Source organism: Balaenoptera physalus, assembly GCF_965194825.1.
Source record: "Balaenoptera physalus genome assembly, chromosome: 10".
In the NCBI taxonomy this organism is placed as follows: domain Eukaryota; kingdom Metazoa; phylum Chordata; class Mammalia; order Artiodactyla; family Balaenopteridae; genus Balaenoptera; species Balaenoptera physalus.
In genome coordinates this window covers 67977165-68000521 of record NC_138889.1, presented here as the reverse complement: position 1 = coordinate 68000521, position 23357 = coordinate 67977165, and the positions used below count along the sequence as shown (strand labels likewise).

The 23357-nt window shown below is 41.9% G+C and overlaps 2 long non-coding RNA genes across 3 annotated transcripts in view; one reads left to right on the top strand and one right to left on the bottom strand.

Annotated features, from left to right (window-relative positions):
- Positions 1-4717, bottom strand: part of LOC309668402 — a 56128-nt gene extending 51411 nt beyond the window's left edge. Inside the window, exon 1 of the long non-coding RNA XR_014268211.1 lies at positions 3909-4717. This is a non-coding gene — a long non-coding RNA (uncharacterized lncRNA). The remainder of the gene's footprint in view (positions 1-3908) is intronic.
- The window catches only part of LOC309668397, a 28641-nt gene extending 6465 nt beyond the window's left edge, over positions 1-22176 (top strand). Inside the window, exons 2-3 of one of the 2 annotated variants that reach the window (XR_014268206.1) lie at positions 4727-9748; positions 11508-22176. This is a non-coding gene — a long non-coding RNA (uncharacterized lncRNA). Of the gene's footprint in view, positions 1-4723; positions 9749-11507 lie in introns of both variants that reach the window. The other variant, XR_014268207.1, reaches the window with a different exon arrangement.
- The last annotated feature ends 1181 nt before the right edge of the window (positions 22177-23357 follow it).

Below are 23357 nucleotides of genomic sequence, written 5' to 3'. Positions count from 1 at the left end.
GATTCAACTCTAATGCTTCCCTCAACTCTCCCAATTCACTTCTCCTGTGACATTCCATAGCTCTTGAAACACTCACACATTTTCTGCCACAGCAAACTCTAGAAGAGCAAGCTGCCCAGATCAACTACCTCTCCTTCACTCCCAAGGTCTGAGCAGCTCACCTAACCATCCCTATCTTTTACATTTTCCAAGGCAAAAGTCCGACAAAAGTCCAGTAGGAACCCTCCCATGACCAAATTTCAGGGGATCCACATCAAACTCCCGAAGTGGTCCTAATGAATACCTTCTTACTCACCTGAAGTAATAGGAGAAGCACTCAGCCCTATTGCTTAGGATAGGCGGAGATAAAACCGCACAACTTTTCCTAAGAAATCCTCTTTGCAAGTCCTCTCTTTTCCATGCTTTTTCTATCTTTGAGGTAAGTGAGCAGTTTAATTAATTCTGTTATCAGTTTCAGGGATCTATTGGGTTGGCCAAAAAGTTCATTCGGGTTTTTCCGTAAGATGGTATGGAAAAACCCAAACAAACTTTTTGGCCAACCCTATACTTCAAATGTCTTGGCACTTGCTTTGCTCTGCTGTTTAGCATATGGCGCTGGATATGTCTATAAGCTTCAGCATCCCTTCCCATACCCTTCTTTGTGCCTTCCTGTGCTACAGAGGCTGGAAAGTTAAAAACTACAGCTCCCTTGCAGCCAGGATACTAGATGCAGTTAAGAAGCCTCACGTGAGCCTGTCTATAGAGTAGCTCTTAACATTGGTGCTTGTTTCCCAGTTTCAGGGATAAAAGAGAGAGAGCACAGAGGAAGAGAACAGAAACAAGGGGAAAGAGAAAGGGCAGGAACACAAGAGAGAATGTCACGGGGAAACAATGGTCTTTTGTATTTAAAACTGAGGTGAACAGCAATGTCTTACTGTATAGCACAGGGACCTATATTCAATACCCTGTAATAAACCATAATGGAAAGGAATATGGAAAAGAATATACATATATATATATATATATATACATATATATATACGTATATACATATATAACTGAATCACTTTGCTGTACAGCAGAAATTAACACAACATTGTAAATCAACTATACCTTAATAAAACAAATTTTTAAAAATAAAATAAAAATAAATAAAACTGAGAAGTGACATCCCATTTTACTTTGATTGTAATCTGTTGGTCAGAAGCCAGTTACTGGGGGCTTCCCTGGCGGCACAGTGGTTGAGAATCTGCCTGCCAATGCAGGGGACAAGGGTTCGAGCCCTGGTCTGGGAAGATCCCACATGCTGCGGAGCAACTAGGCCTGTGAGCCACAACTGCTGAGCCTGCGCATCTGGAGCCTGTGCTCCGCAACAGGAGAGGCCGCGACAGTGAGAGGCCCGTGCACCGCGATGAAGAGTGGCCCCCGCTCGCCGCAACTAGAGAAAGCCCTTGCACAGAAACGAAGACCCAACACAGCCATAAATAAAAATTAATTAATTAATTAATTTAAAAAAAAAGAAGCCAGTTACTAACCATTTAGTAATTACGATAGGACGTGTATACCAACAGTGGGGATCACTGGGAGTCACTGTGGAATGAATATGGTGATATATTCACTGAAAGTCAATCAGGCCAAGAAACTAAGGTAAGACTTAGAATTAATGGAATTATTGAGATTAAAGATTACCCTGTGCTCACTGGATGTCATAATCAGGGACTCATCAGGCTGAACATAAATTTACATTAAAGATGAATAAAAATGTTCAAGGGTAACAATAAGATATGGTAATATAGATGGAACAGTACCTACCTCAGTATTTACATAAAAGGTAATATTGCATGCCATTTATATGTGTAAAACAATTTCACTCAAATAATTCATATTGGAGCTATACCCCTTTGGGTTTTGGTTTTTTTAATATAATTCTTTTTTTCATTTCTAGTATCCTACTGGTCTTTTTTTTTTTTTTTTTGTCTGTGTTGGGTCTTCGTTGCTGCACGCAGGCTTTCTCTAGTTGCGGTGAGCGGGGGCTACTCTTCGCTGCTGTGCGCGGGCTTCTCATTGTGGTGGCTTCTCTTGTTATGGAGCATGGGCTCTAGGCGCGTGGGCTTCAGTAGCTGTGGCTTGCAGGCTCTAGAGTGCAGGCTCAGTAGTTGTGGCACACGGGCTTAGTTGCTCCGCTGCGTGTGGGATCTTCCTGGACCAGGGCTCGAACCCGTGTCCCCTGCCTTGGAAGGTGGGTTCTTAACCACTGTGCCACCAGGGAAGCCCCCAACAGTACATTCTTGAACACATTAGTTCTGGTGGCAGCCCCAACCCCAGCTACTCCAGCTCTTCCAGTGATTTTGAAATCTGTATTAAATCCTTCTGTGCTTAAAATATCTAGAGTGGTTTCTATATCAGTATTAGTCTGCTTGGGCGGCCATAACAAAATACCACAGACTGAGTGGATAAAACAACAGAAATTTGTTTTCTCACAGTTCTGGAGGCTAGAAGTCCAAGATCAAAGTGTCGGCAGGGCTGATTTTCCTGCGGCCTCTCTCCTTGGCTTACATAAGGCCGCTCTCTTGCTGTCTCTTCACATCGTTACCACTCTGTGGATACACGTCTCTGATGTCTCTCTGTGTATCCTAATCTCCTCTTCTTATTAGGACACCAGTTAGATTTGATTGGGGCTCATCCTAATGGCCTCATTATTTAACTCAATTATCTCTTTAAAGTCCCTCTCTCCAAATACAATCACACCCTGAGGTACTGGAGTTTAGAGCTTCAGTTATGAATTTTAGGGGGACACAATTCAGTCTATAGCAATATTCTTCCCTGAAACCTGACTGATACATATATCTTGATGTGTCTGTCCATACTTCCAATTTAACATCCTTTAACACATGAATGGATAAGTGAATGAATGAGTGAATAAACATGGCAGAGCTTCACAGCAAAAGCCCATTCTCTAGTCACTACCTTCTCTTCATAAAGTTGCTGAGTTTCCCTTCCAACCTCTTCCCTCTGGCTCTTCTTCAACCTGCAGTTCTTATGGAAGGCAAAAGAGAACCAACCAGTGGTATATTAGTCACCTATTGCTGCTTAATGACACTTCCACAAATTCAACTGCTTACTATGACACATTTATTATCTCGTAGTTTCTATGGTTCAAGAGTCCAGCCATTACTTAACTGAACCCTCTGCTTAGGGTCTCAGAAGGCTGCCATCAGGTATCAGCCAGGGCTATGTTCTCTTCTAAGGCCAGCCTAGAGAAAAGTCTGCTCCAAGTTCACTCAGAACTCAGGTGGCAGAATTCAGTTCCCTGGGGGTGTAGCATTCAGGTCTTCATTTTCATGGTGACTGTCAGCCAGTGGCCACCCTCAGCTCTTAGAGTCTGCTCACAGGTCGTTGGCACTTGGGGTTTCCCCACATGGCTATTTACTTCCACAAAGCTAAAAGAGCCATTCAGCAAAATGGCACTAAGATTATATATGTAACCAAATCAATAATCATGCACATTCCATCACCTTTAATGTACTCTATTGGTTAGAAAGAAGTCACAGGCCACATCCGCACTCAAGAAGAGGGGAATAGGGACATCCCTGGCGGCGCAGTGGTTAAGAATCCGCCTGCCAATGCAGGGGACACGGGTTCGAGCCCTGGTCTGGGAAGATCCCACATGCCGCGGAGCAACTAAACCCGTGAGCCACAACTACTGAGCCCGCGTGCCTAGAGCCCGTGCTCCGCAACAGGAGAAGCCACGCGATGAGAAGCCTGCGCACCGCAACAAAGAGTAGCCCCCGCTCACCGCAACTAGAGAAAGCCAAAGACCCAACGCAGCCAAAAATAAAATAAATTTTTAAAAAAAAGAAGAGGGGAATATACAAAGGTGTGAATGCCAGAGTTGAAGTTCAGGGAGGTCACCTTGAGCGTCTACTTACCACAACCGGCTTCTGCTTTCCTGGCTTCTTCCTCTTCCTCTCTCTGCTGTAGTCTCTGTGATCAGGACCCTGTGTCAATCTGATAACCAACAGATAGAGGGAAGCAGCATGGGACCCTCACCCAGATCAAGTACCTCTTTTAGCACAGCTGCCTGTGCAGGAGCTCTCTGAAGGCAGAGAGCCCATCAGCTTTAGCTGTCCTAAGAGCAGCAGAAAAACTCAAGCTGAGCATGTGGCACACTCCTCTGCAGCCCTTAACACATGGGCCCTTGTTCCATCATTATGCGCTTATTTTATGACCCCTATCAGATTCCAAGCATCTGACCAGCCAGGACCTTGCCCATTTTTTTCTCTTTAGTTCCTTGTCATTCTGAGCCAAGATCTGGCATATGGTAGATGCTGAATATACTTTAGGAAGAATTAATTAGCCCCATAGTTTAAAGACAAATGATTGTGATGTCAGAACCTGAAGCATTTAAACAGACAATTTATTAAACACTTCGAAAAGAATGCGATCCATACAAACGAGTTCTACTCAGTAACAGAAAAGTAGCTATAATAGATTAAATGAAAAATGATGTTTTTATGATTGTTTTTTAAAAGTAAAAAATTATAATAATGGATATGGATAATGGTAATAAATGGCACAATGGTTATTGTCAGTCATAGTCTACATTTTATTTTTCTGTAATGTGTGACACTTACATTTTGATTTAAAACAATGAAAAGGAATGTAAAGAGCACTAGGAAACCAAGTATCTCATCAATTAATCATGTCTCATTTCCTTTTTTTTTTTAAATATATGGTTATTAAGCAGATGATTCAGGGAATCCAATTTAATTCAACAAACATTTATGAGAGCCTACCACGACATGCAAGATATTGGGTAAGTGCCAGACTGCTAGGGGTCAAAATGCCAGAGGCAATGTAACTTGATTTCAGTGAAGCCTTAGACAAAACATCTCACGATTCACTGATAGATAAGGTTGGGAAGGTGAGTGGTATAAAAGCATTGTGACATGGTTTTGCAGCTTACTAAATAGCCATATCCACAGAGGATTGATAAATAACTGGTGTTCATCAGCAGGAACTTTTCCATCAGAGTCATCCTTCTTTTACCCTGCCTTAGTCAGCATTTTTATATATGAATTGAATGAAGAAGATAAGCACAAAGTTTAGAGTCATAGCTAAGAGATGAAAGAAGCAAGATGCAAAATAATCTGCACAGCACGAAATTCAGCAAGGATCATTATTCAGCTGTGTATTTTGTTTAAAAAAAAAAATTGACCGTACAAATTCATGGGGATTCCTGGCTTGGCAGCAGTTCATGTAAAAAGCAACTGGGTTTTTTATTGACCACAGCTTCATTATGAGGCATTAATGGAATGTGGCTGATAAAAACAAAGGCGAGGGCAATTCTTGACCACAATCATAAATCTCATGTCCAGATAAGAGGCTGGCAGGTCAGTCCTGTTCTAGTCGGATTTCGTAGGAGTTCTATTTTCACTTCTAGGCATCCATTTCACTGTTGGAATATGGCACCCTTAACCCATTTTTATGAAGAAATGTTTTCTTACACTCCTTCTCCATCCTGTGTTCTAGCATATTCCAAAAGCAGTGTGCTAAATTGGGACAAACGAGCTCTACCCTTCGTATGCAGAAAGATTGCAAAGCAGTGATGTCACGTGAACAAGGTCCCTTACAGAGCTTTCAGTCCTGCCAGCTTTGTGTCAACTTATTCTTTTATTGCAGTCTCCTCTCACTAGGGACGCAGGCCTAAATCTAGGGGTGATGAAATGACCAGAAATCTGACTTACAGCCCTCCTACCACAGTCACAACACAACCCTTTGTCCGTGAACCGGGCTGTCTTGCCTACATCCTTATCTTTCGTGCCAGGACTCCAAGACACCAGCCTTGCCAACCTCCTATAGGAGTCTAAATCCACCTTTTAGTCTGCAAACTGAGATCCCTGCTACACTTAAATAAGTCACTAGAGTGAGATAGGAGAAGTTCTCCTGTCCCCCTCCAGTAAAGACGTCCCCTCCCTCATCAGGAATCCCTCCCAACTCTGAGGTCCCCTTATTCCTCAGGCCTGGTGAGAACTGAGAGTAAGGAAAAGTGAGGAGGGAAATGAGGAAAGAAAGAAGGGAAGAGATTAACCCTGATCCCAAAGATAGGTCCTTCTGTTATTTCTCTAGCAAATCATGGTTCTCTCCTTTCTTCCTTCTTTTTCCCCCAACCCTCTTCAACACATATACCTGCCCAGGGTCTAGGGGAACCCCAGGCTTATAAAGCCCACTCCCTCCAAAGAGGTTGATCCTAAAACTAGAACCAGTCCAGCAAGGCCACCTCTCAGCCCAGGCAAGATGCCCAAACCTCTAAACAGGCTAAGGTCTAGTTGGGATCTGCTGAGTCAGACCCTCTTCTTCCCTAGCCCCAACAAAGACTTGAGAAATGGTGGTCTGTCCCATTAATGCCCTTGGTCTGGAAGGGTGGAAGTCATTTTTATAAGTTAGGCTCTGTGCTAAATACTGTGAATGCGTTATCCAATTTAATACTCATGATAAATCCTGTGCTGTGATGTATCAGTTAAAGATGTCTTCCAGGGCTTCCCTGGTGGCACAGTGGTTAGGAATCCGCCTGCCAATGCAGGGGACACGGGTTCGTTCCCCGGTCCGGGAAGATCCCACATGCCGCGGAGCAACTAGGCCCGTGAGCCACAACTACTGAGCCTGTGCGTCTGGAGCCTGTGCTCCGCAACAGGAGAGGCCGCGACAGTGACAGGCCCGCGCACCGCGATGAAGAGTGGCCCCCGCTCGCCGCAACTGGAGAAAGCCCTTGCACAGAAACGAAGACCCAACACAGCCAAAAATAAATAAATAAATTAATTAATTTTTTTAAAAAAATGTCTTCCATTACAAGAACAGAAAGCTCAACTCAAAATGGCACAAAGTAAAGGGGAGTATTGGTTCACACACTTGAAACAACAGAAGTAGAACAGGCTTCAGGATGGGTCGATTTAGGAGTCCAGCAACTTCATCAAGGCGTCCTCTGCTTTCCATCTCTCCACTCTGCCACGCACAGTGAGAGCTACCAACTAGAGCTGACCCATGTTGCAGTCTCAGAGTGGGACCACATATAACCCCCATCCTTATCTAGCAGGAGAGAGGGAACATTTTTTTTTCTGGGAGTAACCGGTAAACTTCAGCAAGCTCATTGGCCTGAATGAGGCCAGCACTGGGTCTATAATAATGACCTGGAAATGGAATTGCACTAGGCTGAGGCTTCGGGAGCAGAGGGGTCTGCTCCTGGGGAGAGATGTGAATATCCTAACAAAAGTCATGGTAGTTGCCAAGAGAAGGAGAACAGATGTCAGGGAGGCAACCCCATGGCTCTCTTAGGAATACATTACTGCAATTTTGCTGATGAGAAACTGTAGCTCAGAGAGGCTATGCAACTTGTGTAAGTGGAGAAGGCAGGATTCTCACACAGGCTGTCTGGACCAACACCAGGATACCCTGAGAACCAAATTAAGAAAAGCCGGAATAAGGGCTTCCCTGGTGGTGCAGTGGTTAAGAATCCGCCTGCCAATGCAGGGGACACAGGGTCGAGCCCCGGTCCGGGAAAATTCCACAGGCCGCAGAGCAACTAAGCCCGTGAGCCACAACTACTGAGCCTGCACTCTAGAGCCCACGAGCCACAACTACTGAGCCCGTGTGCCACAACTACTGAAGCCCACATGCCTAGAGCCCATGCACCGCAACAAGAGAAGCCACCGCAGTGAGAAGCCCGTGCACCGCAATGAAGAGTAGCCCCTGCTTGCCACAACTAGAGAAAGCCTGCGCACAGCAACGAAGACCCAACACAGCCAAAAATAAATAAAAAAAGAAAAGCCAGAATAGTCTTCTCTTCACCTTCAGCCTGAAGTGTGTGGGTGGGAAAGGGCAGCTGGGGGTTCATGAAGCTGGGAGAATCTCAGCCACCGTTTTGGCACCTGCGAACCACTGAATCAACCCACCCCCCCAAATCTGAGGCAGCTTGGAATCCCACATGAGCTGATACCATACGTAGCCCAGCAAATGTCTGTAAACTAAAGCGAAGAGACCACAGATCTATTACCCATGAAGGTGAGTTCTAGAGCACTGCTTCCCAAGTCTGATCTGAGTGAAATCCACGCTGCGGGCTAGCCTGCAAACCTAGCCACAATGCATAACATTGCTCCTCCTGGGGGATGTCTTCCAAGTTCCAAAGGACAGATTTACAAATAGGCTTCTGGAGCACAGCCCCATCCACTGCTGGGAATTGCCTTTCTTTGACTTGTTTATTCAGGAGAACTGTTCTGGACTTTCACCCAGCAGCTGCCTGGCAGGAGGTGACCTGGCTTTGGCCAACAGAGGGTGGGGACAGCAGGACGGTAAAGCTGCTAGCTACTGCTCAGTGCTAACTAGGCACCAAGCTATACCATAGGAAGGGAGAAGGGCAGAACACTTAGAGGCCATAGTACAGCTGGTTTCTGACAAAGGACTTCACTTAAGGAGTACGAGTCTCCAGTCCCACACCACTTCCATTTGGAAAGGGAGAGACAATGTCTCATGCACTCACATGGCCCGAAAAGTTTTTGCAATTTTTGAGTGTCAGTGAGTGTAAATGTTCCTTTAAGCAGCTGCTGTCTCTCCTCCCAGTTGAGGTCTCTCACGAGGCAGCATCAGGTTTGAGCATCACAGCCTGCCACAGCCATACTGGCCTTGAAGATTTCTGTGGTCTATTTTGAGCGATTTTACTGTTCATGGTCCTGGCAAATTATCCACTTTCTGACAATATTTAGAGTCTGATGTAAGTGCAAACTAGATAATGACCTTTAAAGTCGTGGCATGATGTTCTGTTTAAAGCTTTTATTTCTTCCTCAGAGCATCTGCAAGGTCCTCTGACCCCTCTGCATGGCCCCTTGGAGACTTCCCCAAGTTTCTGTCCACTTGCTGGGGCAGGGCTGGTGTATGATAGGCAGAATTTTCACGTGTCTTAGGCCGTGAGGAGCTTCTGAGCCTGCAGAGACCATTCCTTACATTTTGACGCTGTTACAGCCTGTTCTGAGATGCATAACACTGACCGACTCATCCGAGGCATGTCTGTCTCTCTGGACATTTTAGGATCTTCCCCAAAACACATGTGAGAGCATGTCACCAGCTCCCCCCAGTGAGTCGTTACCAGGACTTGGCTAATATTTCAAGCTTGACATGGCTAAAACAATACCATATCTGCAGCTTAACTTTAGGTGACTCATCAGAAGAGCTATTTTAAACAGAATTTGTAGCAACTAAGATTACATTTGTTCTAGGAAAAACAGACTGAAGGGACAAAAGGCTAATGCTAATGCAATATTTTGAAATGCTCTTTTTAAGCTCATACAAGCCCTGCTGTATTTTCTTGACAGCATCTTAGTTACCAGGCACAACAGGAGGGGCAAGAACCAGTAACTAAAACACTCAAACTACCGTGTTCTGGCACCATCCGGCGGGAGTGTGTGCTTATCAGAGGACAGGTTTGCAGAAATAGTGATCTTGTTCATCTAGTCACTGGGGAGCCTCATATGTACCCTTGCAAAATAACATTTGTCAGGATAGCCTTATGATGGGCAGAGTTTACCAGTCACCTGCTTACCTTATGGTCATCTTTGGTTCACTTGGCAATCACTACACTCTCTTCCCCACCCCAGAGTGCAGAACCAGATTGAGGACTCTGGCTCTGACATTTGGGCCAAGACAAGGTTTCTACAAGGAGCAAGGGATCAACAGATGCATGGGACGGTGGGGTCCCATGCTACTCAAATCAAACACGCAGGTAAACACCAACCTAATTGTTTTCCTCAGAAGTTGCTTCCCTTCCCAAAAATAAAAAGTCCAGAACCTTCAAAGCCTGAGGATGTCAAGATAAATACAATGTACTACTGTATGATCTCACTCATATGTGGACACTTAAAAAAAATTGAACTCACAGAACAAATGTATGGATACCAAGGTGGGGAAGGGTGGGTGGGATGAATTGGGAGATCGGGATTGACATATATACACTACTATGTATGAAATAGAACCTACTGTATAGCACGGGGAACTCTACTCAATGCTCTCTGGTGACCTAAATGGGAAGGAAATCAAAAAAAGAGGGGATATATGTATACATATAGCTGCTTCACTTTGCTGTACAGCAGAAACTAATAACACAACATTGTAAAGCAACTATACTCCAATAAAATTTAATTTTAAAAAAATTGAACTCATAGAAACAGAGTGTAGAGTGGTGGTGGCCAGGGACTAGGAGGAGGGGAAAGTAGTAGTTGTTGGCCAAAGGGTACAAACCCTCAGTTATAAGATGAATAAGTTCTGGGGACTTAATGCACAGCATGATGACTACAGATAACAATACTACATTGTATACTACTGAGAGGTTAGATCTTAAGCATTCTCACCACACACACACACACACACACAGGTACACACACACACACACACACACAGAGTAACTATGTGAGGTGATGGATGTGTTAATTAACTTAATTGTGGCGATCATTTCACAATGTATACATATATCAAATCATCACAGTGAACACTCTAAATATATACAATTTTATTTGTCAATTATACCTCAGTAAAGCTGGGGGGAGGAAAAAAAAAAGAAAACCTAAATAATAGAGAATCTCCAGGAGGGGAGAACCTCCGATGGGAATCTCCACAACCCAATTCAGTCCACCTGAGTTTTCCTTCTCGCTTAGGGTCTCCCACTTTTACCTCCCATTGCCATCATCACATTAGGCCCCTCAGAGAGATGCTGATATTTCTTTAGTAGGATACAAACCCCTTCCCTGAACTCTTCTTTACATAGCTGAGACAGGCTGGAACTTTTCCAAAGCCTTTACAAAATTCTGAGAAAGAACGAGGGTATAAACAAGAAAATACATGAAGCAGAAGCACAGCCAAGCTTGCACAAGACATTAACAATGGTAATGTTTAGGGAATGAGACATGCAAGAAGGAATTTTATACATTATACTCTTCTTGTTTGATTTTTTCCAAGAATTATATTTGATTTATAAGTAGTACACATACATTTTGATACATACAGTATTAGTTGGGTTTTTTGTTTGTTTTTGTAAATTTTTTTTACTGAGGTGTAGTTGATGTACAATATAAGTTTCAGGTGTACAGTATAGTGATTCATGATTTTTAAAGGTTATACTCTATTTATAGTTATTATAATATATTCACTGTGTTACCTGTGCTGTACAATATTTCCTTATAGCTTATTTATCTATACATAGTCATTTGTACCTCCTAATCCCCTACCATAGCATTCTAGATCCTATGATTCACTCTACCCACAGACTTTACCCCTTATTAAATCTGAGACTCTTCCTTCTGTTCCTTTCTAATCCCAACCCTCTCTAACAGATCTCACAGACATACTGGGGAAACAATGGGTGATGAGTCTGATCATTCCACAAACATGTCACTACGTGCCAACTATCATGCCAGACACTAAATAATGGGCCATGGCTCTCCTTCAAAGCTTATCAGTACCACTCAGATGCCTTTTCTCTTTGACAGGAGAAAGATCAAGTGTCATTTCCTTAAAACTTCATTCCCTGCCCATCTATGAAGTCCCAGATCTTACATTTTTTAAAAAAGAGGAAGAATAGGCACTTAGAATTATATGAAAGCATAATTAATAGATTCATTAATTTCTGCCAATAAAAGGATTTGGTTGAAAGAATTCTCAAAAGACAATGGAAAGGAACTCATTTACATATAAATGGATCTTCCGGGAGACTGCAAAGAAAAAAATCCCACTTTCTGATTTGGAGCAACAAAAAGCTACTAATACAGTCAAGACTAAGAGGTCTCTGTCCTCTGGGTGCCTCCAGTAAGGTGACTAAGGGCCCTTATTAGGCCCATCTAAGCTTGTAACTACTAACTCTTCCCCTGCTCTTTACCTATGCTTCGAGGAGATACCATTTCTCTCCTCCGTCTCATCATCTAACCTGGGCTCAAGAATTCTCACCTGGGAGTGATTCAGATTGGGTTAACCTTCATTTTCCTGGGGACCCCTCTTCCTTAATCTGCCTCAGTTTCCTCAAGGATGACAAAGATAAAGCATTTGGAGACATCACAAATGAACCTCATCCCAAGGTTTACAGCCACCCCTGCTGAGAAGAACACTTCAGAAGGGCACTTCTGAGGAACAGTATCCACTGACACACCCGGGGGAGAACAGTCTGTGCCTGGGGAATTTGCCTTCAGTTATGGCTTTCATGACATCATTGGCCCATGATGAAAGGACATCCAAACCTAAACCTCATGGGCCAGACCCCTGCGTGGACTTCCTTGGAAGGTTGCCAGGGGTCAGGGAGTCTGCCCTTCCCTCCTGCGCCCTAGCAAGTTTGTACCAAGGGATGGGACAGACAGGACTTAATGGCCTGTAAGAAGGAAGCCACCCGTGTGGCCCAGCAATCCGTCCTAGGAAATGACAGGCCAGCAGGTACCCAACTCTACAAACATGTATTCTGAAATCCCCCAAATTCTTCCAAGGCACTTTGCTAAAATAAATCAACACATAACCATTCTAGAATCATTTCAAGAATTTATTACTAAGAAAACAGCAGGTGGCAGCAAAGTTTTACATTTTTTTACCCTTTGGGTGAGAATGAAAACAAAGCATCATGGAATTATCTCTTCATCTCTGAGTCAGCCAGCTGGCTCTGAAACTGGCACACTGCCATCTTGTAATGTGGAGAATATAGAGTCTTCTTGAGTGGGCTCCGTGCATTGTGACAAGAGAAACGAAAAAATGTCACCCCAAACCAGAGACCTGCCTGGTTCTTTGCAAGCGAGGCAGGAAAGTGACCAGCACAGAATGGCCGGATCACAGAGCAAGAGGCTGTGGCTGTGAGTCTCGTGTTCTCTTGCCCAATGTCAAGGAGTTGCTCATTCACAATGGGAAGGCCGTCATAGAAACCCGAGTATGATTAAGTGGAAGTATGCCTAAAAATTTTGTGTACACTGCATAGCATTTTCACCATCTATTATGATGCAACCCACAAGGTGAAATGTGTGGAGAGAGAAAGATAGGGGAGACAAGGGGGATTTTAGAATCTGGTCTCTGGTGCAACTAGAGATTTAGAGACCTCTGAAGGCTATATCACCACCCCACGGCTGCTGAAGCTCTGGGCTCAGGAGCAGGCAATGCCAAGATCACTGTCTGGTTTGGTCTCAAATGTCTTCCTTGCCTTAGTATTGTGCTTGGCTCCCAACTTCAAGTTGTGGCTGGAAAGTTTCCATTGCCCCAGCACAGCACTGGAGTTTGGAACCCAAGTTTTGGCTGAATTGTTTTGCAGAAAAATCCAGTTTTGCCTTTATGAATTGACTGGCCAGTTTATTTCATCCCAAAATGGTACATCAGGACTCTCTCAGACCCAGTTTAGATTGAGCTGCTTAATTTCCATCCAGGAGGAAATTCTCTTCCTGTTTAAAGTAGGGATGAAGAGGGGATGGGGCTGGAGGATTTTGCATAGTTATTATTTTTAAAGATACAAAACTTGTTATAAAAAAAAAAAAAAGACAAAATTGAAGACCCTGTTTTCAAGATCCTAAACAGATTTTACAAACAGATGTATTTGCGGGTTTTCTTTTTGGAAGTGGAATTGACAGAGAAGTGAGTAACTTTGGTCTTTTGTAAGTTATATAACTATATCTGCGGCATTAGCAGCTTCTGGTGATCAAAGAGTACATTCCTGAAGGTGCAGAGGAGGTAGGAGAAATCCATTTATTTACATAACATGAGGTTTCAGTCCCAAACACACAATATTTTTCTTTCCTGCAGAAAATGTGATCTTGTTCTGAGGGCTTAAGGACAAACTTCACAGCTCTCTGCACAGAAAGGGTACTTCAAAATTATCTACTAAAGAAAACATTTTATGATTCCTTTGAATGTAATAAACAATATCTTTTGAGGCAACTTGCAGTGAATGTTCCAAAATTTATATCAACATTTAATTCCCTCTCTGTATGTTCTACACTCCCCAAATATGATGTTAAATCATTTAACACGGAGAATTGACAGCACCAGGAAAATATTTGGATAACTGTCTGGAGTTGCCATTATTGGCTTTAATTATGACCTACTGGCTCTTGGGTCCTGAAGCAGCCAGAAAATGAGATTTGTGTGCCAAAATATTCATTAGAATTCCCTTCTCAGTCATTGTTCAGAAAGAAAAAGTTTCCTTCTGGCCCCCATCTTCAGTGCTTTTAAGTGGAATCATTAATATGCCAGATTTTTTAAAGGATCAGTCAAAAAACAAGATTATGAGCATACCTTGTATTTTGCATTTAAAAAAAATCTTGAAAAGGTCAAATGTTCCTTTTCTCTTCTTCTGTTACCCTGAAGAATTGTTCTGCAGCCATGAAGTTAACAGGTACTCTCCCCCCAGGCCTCCTCCCCCTGCTTTCTTGAAAAAACATCATCCTATAAGCTTTGGAACTGGAAGTACTAGTGAAGCACAGCTTGAGCCTCGAGAGGAACTAGTCAGAAAAGATGATCTAATTTTTTTCTGCTCTTCAGTGTTCATTTCTCCCTGAATATAAGATCTTAGAATGTTGGAGCTAGAGGGGAAGAATCAGAGATCATTGATTCCATCTCCCAGTTATTAAGATGACTAATCTAAGGTGACATGGTACACCTACTGTTTCAGCTTTGGGTTCTGGCATGGGGAAAGAGCAGGCGCTTTTTTTTTTTTTTTTAAATCAGGGCATCCTTAGTTGTTACTATTAAAAAGAGTTGCCATTTAATGAGCATTTACTACACTGCCAGGCAGCGGCTGATGCTTTCATATACGTTGCATCATTAATCCTCACAACAAGCCTATAAGGTAAATATTATTATCCCCATCTTATAGCTAATGAAACTGAGAATCAGGTTAAGGGAATTGCCCACAATTACAGGGCTAGAAGAAGGAAGAATCCATGGGCAAAATCAAGACTGCCTGACTTCAAAGCCTGTGTCCTTTACTCTTCCCGCATGCTGCCTGCCAAATGAAACAAGGCCAGAGTGCAAATCAAGTTGGGAGATCTTGGGCTCACACCACTTTAATTTTTCAAATAATGGGTGAGGAAAGAGTCCTCCACAGTGATAAAGTAGAGAAGGATGCCTGTGTCAAGCAGTCCCCGGTTACCAGAATTTGCAAAGAGATCAACAGGGACCATATAGATGAAACTATTTCCCATTATCTACTCATCATGTTTAACAAGGCAGTTTACTCTGAAAGCTTTTGAAAGACTTCCCAGCTTTTCATAAAAGTTGGCTGATTCGATGTTGACAATTTGTCTTTCATTTAATAGAAAATTGGTGAGGGAAATTTGGGAGGGATGCTTATTTTGGGAAAAAATAATTTGGATTTTTTTTTTAATGCTCAAGGTCAAGAAGGGCTAGGAGAGCAGATGTGGTATAAATTAGGGAAGTTTATCTGATGGTTGTCCACAGTGGCACAGATGATGGAGTTACTGCCTGGAAATGCTTGCATTTTCCATTGAAACATAGTTTGGGAAAGAAACTTTGACGTTTTAGAAAAACTAATAAAGTTAAGATGGAATTGGAATGTTACATGTTAAAAACCATGAGATGGAGACATTCAGGGGAAACATCCAAGTTTGTTAACTGAGGTGCCGGTGAAAACTCTTCGTAAACTGAAACTTTACTGTCTCCCAAAGAGAAAAGTCACATACCTGGATAAGTTATAAATAACCTGCCCGGTCCTTGCTCCTTCTCTCTGAAGAGGAGGTAACTCAAACCCCGCTGTAAGTAGGTAGGTAGGTATGTGCCTGGTCAGGGAGATTTAAGGAGCAGCATTTCCATGTTGGGTTATTTCAGTGTCAAATCACCTGATCCACTGCTACCCTCCTAATCCAAGCCAACATCACCTCTCATCCAGACCAGCGCAGTCACGGTGTATCCAGTGCCTAGAACAGGGACCAGCATAGAGTTAGGAGCTTAATAAAATATTGTTGATTGATTGAATGAATGAGATCCTGCTTGCCCTGAATTAGTGTCCCAGTCCTGGTTCCCTGACCCTTGATGTGTGCCTGGTACTGAGACCCAGCCATGATACCCTACCTCTAGGACTATATCCCTGCCCTGTTCTCTCCAGTCCCTTTGACAGCAGTGTGTTAGTTTACTCAGGCTGCCATAACGAAATGCCATATATTGAGTGGCTTAAACAGCAGAATTTTTTTTTTCTACAGTTCTGGAAGCTAGAAGTCCAAGATCAAAGTGCCACAGGTTTGGTTTCTTCTGAGGCCTTTCTCTTGCCTTGGAGATGGCCACTTTCTCTTTCTGTCCCCACACGGTCATCCCTCAGTCTGCGTGTTATCTCTGTCCTAATCTCCTCTTCTTATGAGGACACAAGTCAGATTGGATTAGAACCCACACATTAGACCTCATTTTACCTTAATAAGTCCTCTTTAAAGGACTTATCTCCAAACACAGTCACATTCTGAGGTTCTGAGGGTTAGGACACCAACTATGGATTTGGGGAGGAGAGACACTATCCAGCCTATAACAAGCTGTCACAAGCAGAGTCCTCTCTCTGCCTCCCACAGCTGGACTTCCCTGGGGCCTGCCTGTAGTTTGCTCCTAGGATGCCCATTGCTGTGCTCTCTGACCTTTTTTTTTTTTTAATTTATTATTTTTTTTGCTGCATTTGGTCTTAGTTGCGGCACGTGGGCTCTCTAGTTGTGGCGTGTGGGCTCAGTAGTTGTGGCACAGGCTTAGTTGCCTCACAGCACGTGGGATCTTAGTTCCCCAACCAGGGGTCCAACCTGCGTCCCCTGCATTGGAAGGCGGATTCTTTACCACTGGACCACCAGGGAAGTCCCCTCTCTGCCATTCTTGATGCCCTGGTGCTTCCTGCTGTTCCTCTTTGCCGCCAATGCCTTACAGCACAACCACCTGTTGTCTGTTACCGCACCCTGGGCTGGCCTTCCTCCCATCACCTGCAGCTGGTCTTCTCTCCAAACACTTGCCCCGCCTGGCTGCAATTAACCCTTCTATTTCTGGCTGTGTTCATGGGTACAACCCTAAATCTAAAACTACTGTTAGAGGGGTGGGATAGGGAGGGTGGGAGGGAGACACAAGAGGGAGAAGATATGGGGATATATGTATACGTATAGCTGATTCACTTTGTTATACAGCAGAAACTAGCACCATTGTAAAGTAGTTATACTCCAGTAAAGATGTTAATTAATAAATAAATGAAAGTACTGTTAAAAAACAAAATTCAACTGAGTAAATTTGAAGAACCAGTTGGTTCCATTCATCGACTCACGAACGGGGCAGCATCCCACCTATCAACTAGCAGGGCGCTCCGAGGGGTTGTGTAAAGTGGAAGGTTTCTATAGGAAGAAGGATAGGCTGAGGGAGCTATTAGCAAAAGAAAAGAAAGGATTACTTTTAGGCCAGGACATCTTTTGGGTCGGGGGGAGGGAATGGCAAGGGTTTTATCACACACATCCCCTCTGGGGGATGGAGAGGGTCTAGTGACAGATTACCTCATAGGTGCTGACCCAAAAATTCCAGCCTGGTTGATTAAGATTACATTTCTGGGGAAGGTCGAAACTGCAATTAGGTCAGGTAATAAGTCTAGGTTTGGTTATCATGGGCTTTAGCACAGGTGACGCCATTTGTGGCCTGTAGCTTTTTCTTTAGCACTACATACAAACATAAACTAACTCTTGGTCTCAGTCTGTTATGATCACTGGGGTGCATTTTTGAAATAGCTGAAGAGTGATAACGTCTGGGCTGAACAAAGTTAAGTGGCCTCACAAAGATAAAATTTTACTCACAAACACACAATGACATTATGGCCCACCCACAAGAGAATCTAGTTCAATTGGTTTGGGATGTGGCCCGGTGTCAGTACTTTTTTAAAAGCTCCCCCAAGTGGCTTTAACAGAAAAAGGAAAAGGTTAAGGATGACTGCTCTAACTAGCAGAACAAACCCATCAAATTGAGACCAAAAACTAGGCTAGAACACAAGAGTACAACTAGGCTGGGAAATCCTGACCCATTTGTGACTTGTGAATGTCCTGCAGGGTCCAGTCCCACGCAAATACAGAGATGGGTGGCCCTCCCTCCAGCTCACCACTCCTTTGGTGTCAAGTGCCCTGCCCTTTGATCTAAGAAGTTGGATGTGGCTTATTAGTGTCCTCTGCCACTCAGAGCAATCTGGATGGGGCTCAAAATTTACTCTGGACACAGACAAGTGTCACTTCTGCTGGGCCCTCTGGCTGTTGGTGATGAAAGACCCTTGGCAGTGGTGAGAAGAACAGCTAACATGGCCCTTTGGCTCAGCAACGGTGGGACTCACTCAAATAGCAGATGGACTCCAGGCATTGATCAGCCTCCAAAGGCTTCCTGAGGCCAATCTGCAGTCTCTCCATGATGCTGTCCTCCTCTTGGTGGGACTCTTTCCCCAGCCCTCCCACCAACCCCCTAAGTCCTTGCTCTCCCCCAGCCCAGAGGATGCTGGGGTGAAGGGGCTTAGTCAGGTTCTCCCTCTAGACTCTTTCCAGTATGTTTAGGGCAAAGTCAATCCCTCATGCTTCCGGGCCTTCCCTTTTGACTCTCAAGGGCCTTTTCTTCTCTGTACAAAACCTGGTACTCTGCAAATAAAAGGCTTTGGCTTTCAAAACTATTGTTTTTGACGTGGGCTTCAAGAGGCTATTTTAAAAGTCAGAAACTGAACATTGACTGTTTTATTCTGACTCTTTCTTTCTCTTCACATTCCGGTTTTACCAATCCTAATTCTCCTTGAGCAATGCCTCTGATTTACTAGGGGAAAGGTCAAGTGGAAAAAGTGTAGCAAAGAAAAGCACAAAGATTAACCTTTCAAGATACTCTCTCTGTGTAAGAAATACTGCGACATTGGTCACTCCAGTCCCCCACCCTGACCCCACCCTGACAAGTGAGCAGGTCAGGATGTTCTGGCTGAGTCTACACAGGGAGAGTGAAGTGGAGAATCAAGATTTATCTTGATAATAAAAGTTCTAAGTGACAATTATTAAAACCTTGTTTTCTTCAACAAGTCAATGGCATGAAAATAAAAGGGGGGCGGATTGTTCTAGATTAAAAGAAAACTTAGATATACAACAATCTTGTTTGGAGTCTGTTTTGAACTAACCACTGTTGAAAGACATTTCCAAGACAATAAGGCAAATTTGGTTATGGACTGGGTATGAGAGGATACCACAGAATTATTGTTAATGTTAAGTGTAACAATAGTATTTGGTTATGTAAGAAAACATTCTTTTTTCATTCCTTTTTTCTTAACAGATGCATACTGAATTGTGTGTGAGTGAAATGATATGATGTCTGGGGAAAAGAGAAGAGAAAAAGGAAGGAAGGAGGAAGGAAGGGAGGGAGGGAAGGAAGGAGGGAGAGGAATAAAGGCAGGGAAAACCAAACACTCTGGAAAGAAAACAAACAGAAAAGAAAAACGGATAGATGAATTAAGTGTGAGAAAATCTTGATAACTTGATTTTAACAATAGGTATATGGGAGTTCATTATGTTATTATCTCTAATTTTTGTGTAAATTTGAAAAGTTTTATAATAATTTGTAGAATTGTTAACCTAGTACAGGAAAAGACACACTGAGAATGGAAGAGAATAAAAGGGCCAGAAAGAAATTCAAATATTTAGTGTTTAAGATTTATTGCAGGGGGGAGGGATAAACTGGGAGATTGGAATTGACATATACACACTACTATATATAAAATAGATAACTAATAAGAACCTACTGTACAGCACAGGGAACTCTACTCAATACTCTGTAATGACCTCTATGGGAATAGAATCTAAAAAAGAGTGGATATATGTATATGTATAATTGACTCACTTTTCTGTACAGCAGAAACTAACACAACATTGTAAATCCACTATACTCCAATAAAAATTAATTTAAAAAATAAAAAAATAAAAGAAATTTTTAAAAAGATTTATTGTATTACTGATTTGCAGGCAGATGAATTCTTTTTTTTTTTTCTAAAGTTTTTATTGTTGTTGTTTTGTTTTGTTTTGTTTATTTGGCTGCACCAGGTCTTAGTTGCAACACACAGGATCTTAAGTTGTGGCATGCAGAATCTAGTTCCCTGACCAGGGATGGAACCCGGGCCCCCTGCATTGGGAGCACAGAGTCTTAACCACTGGACCACCAGGGAATGAATTCTTTCTTCAAATAAACTCTGACATGGGACCCCAACATATAAAACAAAAAATAGTAGAACTGCTCCACTTGACGCTAGAGAGTCTACTTTTGCTTCCTCCTTGTCTCCCCAGGAATCTGCAGAAGTAATTCAGGGAAACCCTGTGGCTCTATAGGACACAGTTTGAAAACCTCTGTAGTATATGATGAAGGAAACCTCCCAAGTCCTGCAGAAAATGTGTGTTACATAGTATATGTGTTAGACAACTGCTAACTATTTGGGAGAAAAAAATAAAGTTAAATCTCTACTTCACATCATATACCAAAATAAATTCCAGTTGCAATAAAATGTTTAAAGTACAAAATGAAATCAGAAGAGTAATAGAAAAATTTATGAATATTCTAAAATATTAAGACAGAGAAGGACTTCCTAAGCAAGCCAACAAAGGCAGAAAAATTAGTATCTTTGATTATATAAATATCTAAAGTTTTATAGGGCAAAAAATAAATCACACTTCACAAAAAGGAAAAAAAGGAATGTGTGTATGTGACAAAACGTTAATATTCTTAATCATTAAGTAGAATTTCAAATCAATAAAAAAAGACAAACACTCCAATAGAATAAAAGGATCAACAACAATAAAACAATATATATGAGGACATATAAATTATCATAAAGATATGAGAAATATTTCATCTACTATTGATCAAAGAAATATTGTAAGTTGAAGTAACAATGAGAATAGTTGATACTGACTCCTATTTCTGGTGATAATGGCAGACTAGACAAGCTGAAAATTCAGCTACTATAAAATATCTAGAATGCTAAGCAAAGTATACTTAACATCCTTTTAAATGGATAACTGAACCCCCATGAAAATACAGAAAATCCACAGGAGACCAAACCAAAGTAACTAAAAACCAGAATGGAGAGCTTTAACTGAAAAGTAGTTGCCTGGACTTTGGGGAGGGTTTTCCTCTCCCTGGTAATAAAGAGACTTGCTTAGGGACAGAAGAAAAGGAATTGAGACACTCAGGTAAATCCAGGATCCTCCAAAGGCTACACCCCACTTCTCCAGCACAAATGCACACGTGCATGGTTTAGAAACACAATATCAAGAAATTAGTATTAAAAATGGTCCCAGGTTGGTAATAACTCTGGGGCAATAAGAAAAAGCAAACACAAACCTCTCTGGAGCAATTCACCTCAACCCAGAATCACCATAGATTAAGCTTTAATAAGATGAGCTCAGAACCCAAAACTACAGAAATAGGAGGAAACAAATCATGATGACTAAGAGTCAGCTAATAAAGATTATAGAGTTATTAGAATGAAACTATAAACTAAATATGTTTAGAATTATTAATATATAAAATGCAGTCTAGAAACATAGGAAAAGAATAAAACTTTCTAATAAGAAATATCATTTTTACCTATCAGATGATACAGTATTAAAAAAGAAGTATAATGCTCAGTGTTTCTAAGAATATAGGAAATTGACATTTATAGACTGTTAGTAGAAGTAAAAACTGATCATTCCAGAGGTCAATTTGGCAATATGTATCAAATATTTAACAAAAAGATACATACTTATTGGCTCAATAAATTTACTTGTTTTTTTTCATTGAAATATAGTTGACTTACAATACTATATTAGTTTCAGGTGTACAACATAGTGATTTTTATAGATCATGCACCATGCAAAGTTATCACAATATTATTGACTATATTCCCTGTGTTGTGCATTATATCCCTGTGATTTATTTTATAACTGGTAGTTTGTACCTCTTAATCCCCTTCACCTATTTTACCCATCTCCCCATCTCCCTCCCCTCTGGCAACCACTAGTTTGTTCTCTGTATCTGTCTGTTTTGGTTTTGTTATATTTATTTGTTTGTTTTGTTTTTTAGATTCTACCTGTAAGTAAAAACATACAGTATTTGCCTTTCTCTGTCTGATTTATTTTACTTAGCATAATACCCTCTAGGTCCATCCATGTTGTTGCAAAAGGCAAGATTTCATTCTTTTTTTTTTTTTTTTTTTAATTTTTATTTATTTATTTATTTATTTTTGGCTGTGTTGAGTCTTCGTTTCTGTGCGAGGGCTTTCTCCAGTTGCGGCAAGCAGGGGCCACTCTTCATCGCCGTGCGCGGGCCTTTCACTGTCGCGGCCTCTCTTGTTGCGGAGCACAGGCTCCAGATGCGCAGGCTCAGTAATTGTGGCTCACGGGCTTAGTTGCTCCGCGGCATGTGGGATCTTCCCAGACCAGGGCTCGAACCCGTGTCCCCTGCATTGGCAGGCAGATTCTCAACCACTGCACCACCAGGGAAGCCCAAGATTTCATTCTTATTTATGGCTGAATAATATTCCATTGTATATATATTCCATTGTATATACAATGGAATATTATGGTGGGGGGTGTATATATATATATATATATATATATATATATATATATATATATATAATCTCACATCTTCCTTACCCATTCAACTGTATGGACACTTAGATTTCTTCCATATCTTGGCTATTGTAAATAATGCTGCAATGAACATAGGGGTGCATATGTCTTTTCAAATTAGTGTTTTTGTTTTTTTCGAATAAATACCCAGGAGTGGAATTGTTGAATTGTCTGGTAGCTGCATTTTAATTTTTTTGAGGAACCTCCATACTGTTTTCCATAGTGGCTGTACCAATTTACATTCCCACCAACAGTGAAAAGGATTCCCTTTTCTCTACATCCTCTCCAACACTTATTTCTTGTCTTTTTGATGATAGCCATTCTGACCTATGTGAGGTGATATCTCATTGTGGTTTTGATTTTCATTTCCCTGATGATGAGTGTTGTTGGGTATCTTTTCAATGCGCTTATTGGCCATCTTTGGAAATGATATCTTCTTTGGAAAAATACCTATTCAGGTCCTCTGTTATTTTTTTAATTAGACTGTTTTTTTTTTGATATTGAATTGTATGAGTTCTTCATATATTTTGGATATTAACCCTTTATCAGATGTATAATTTGCAAGTATCTTCTCCCATTCAGTAGGCTGCCTTTTTGTTATGTTGATAGTTTCCTTTGCTGTCCAAAAGCTTTTTAGTTTGATGTGGCCCCATTTGTTTATTTTTGCTTTTGCTGCCCTTGCCTGAGGAGACAGATCCAAAAAAATTTTGCTAAGACCAGCATCAAAGAACACCCTGCCTATGT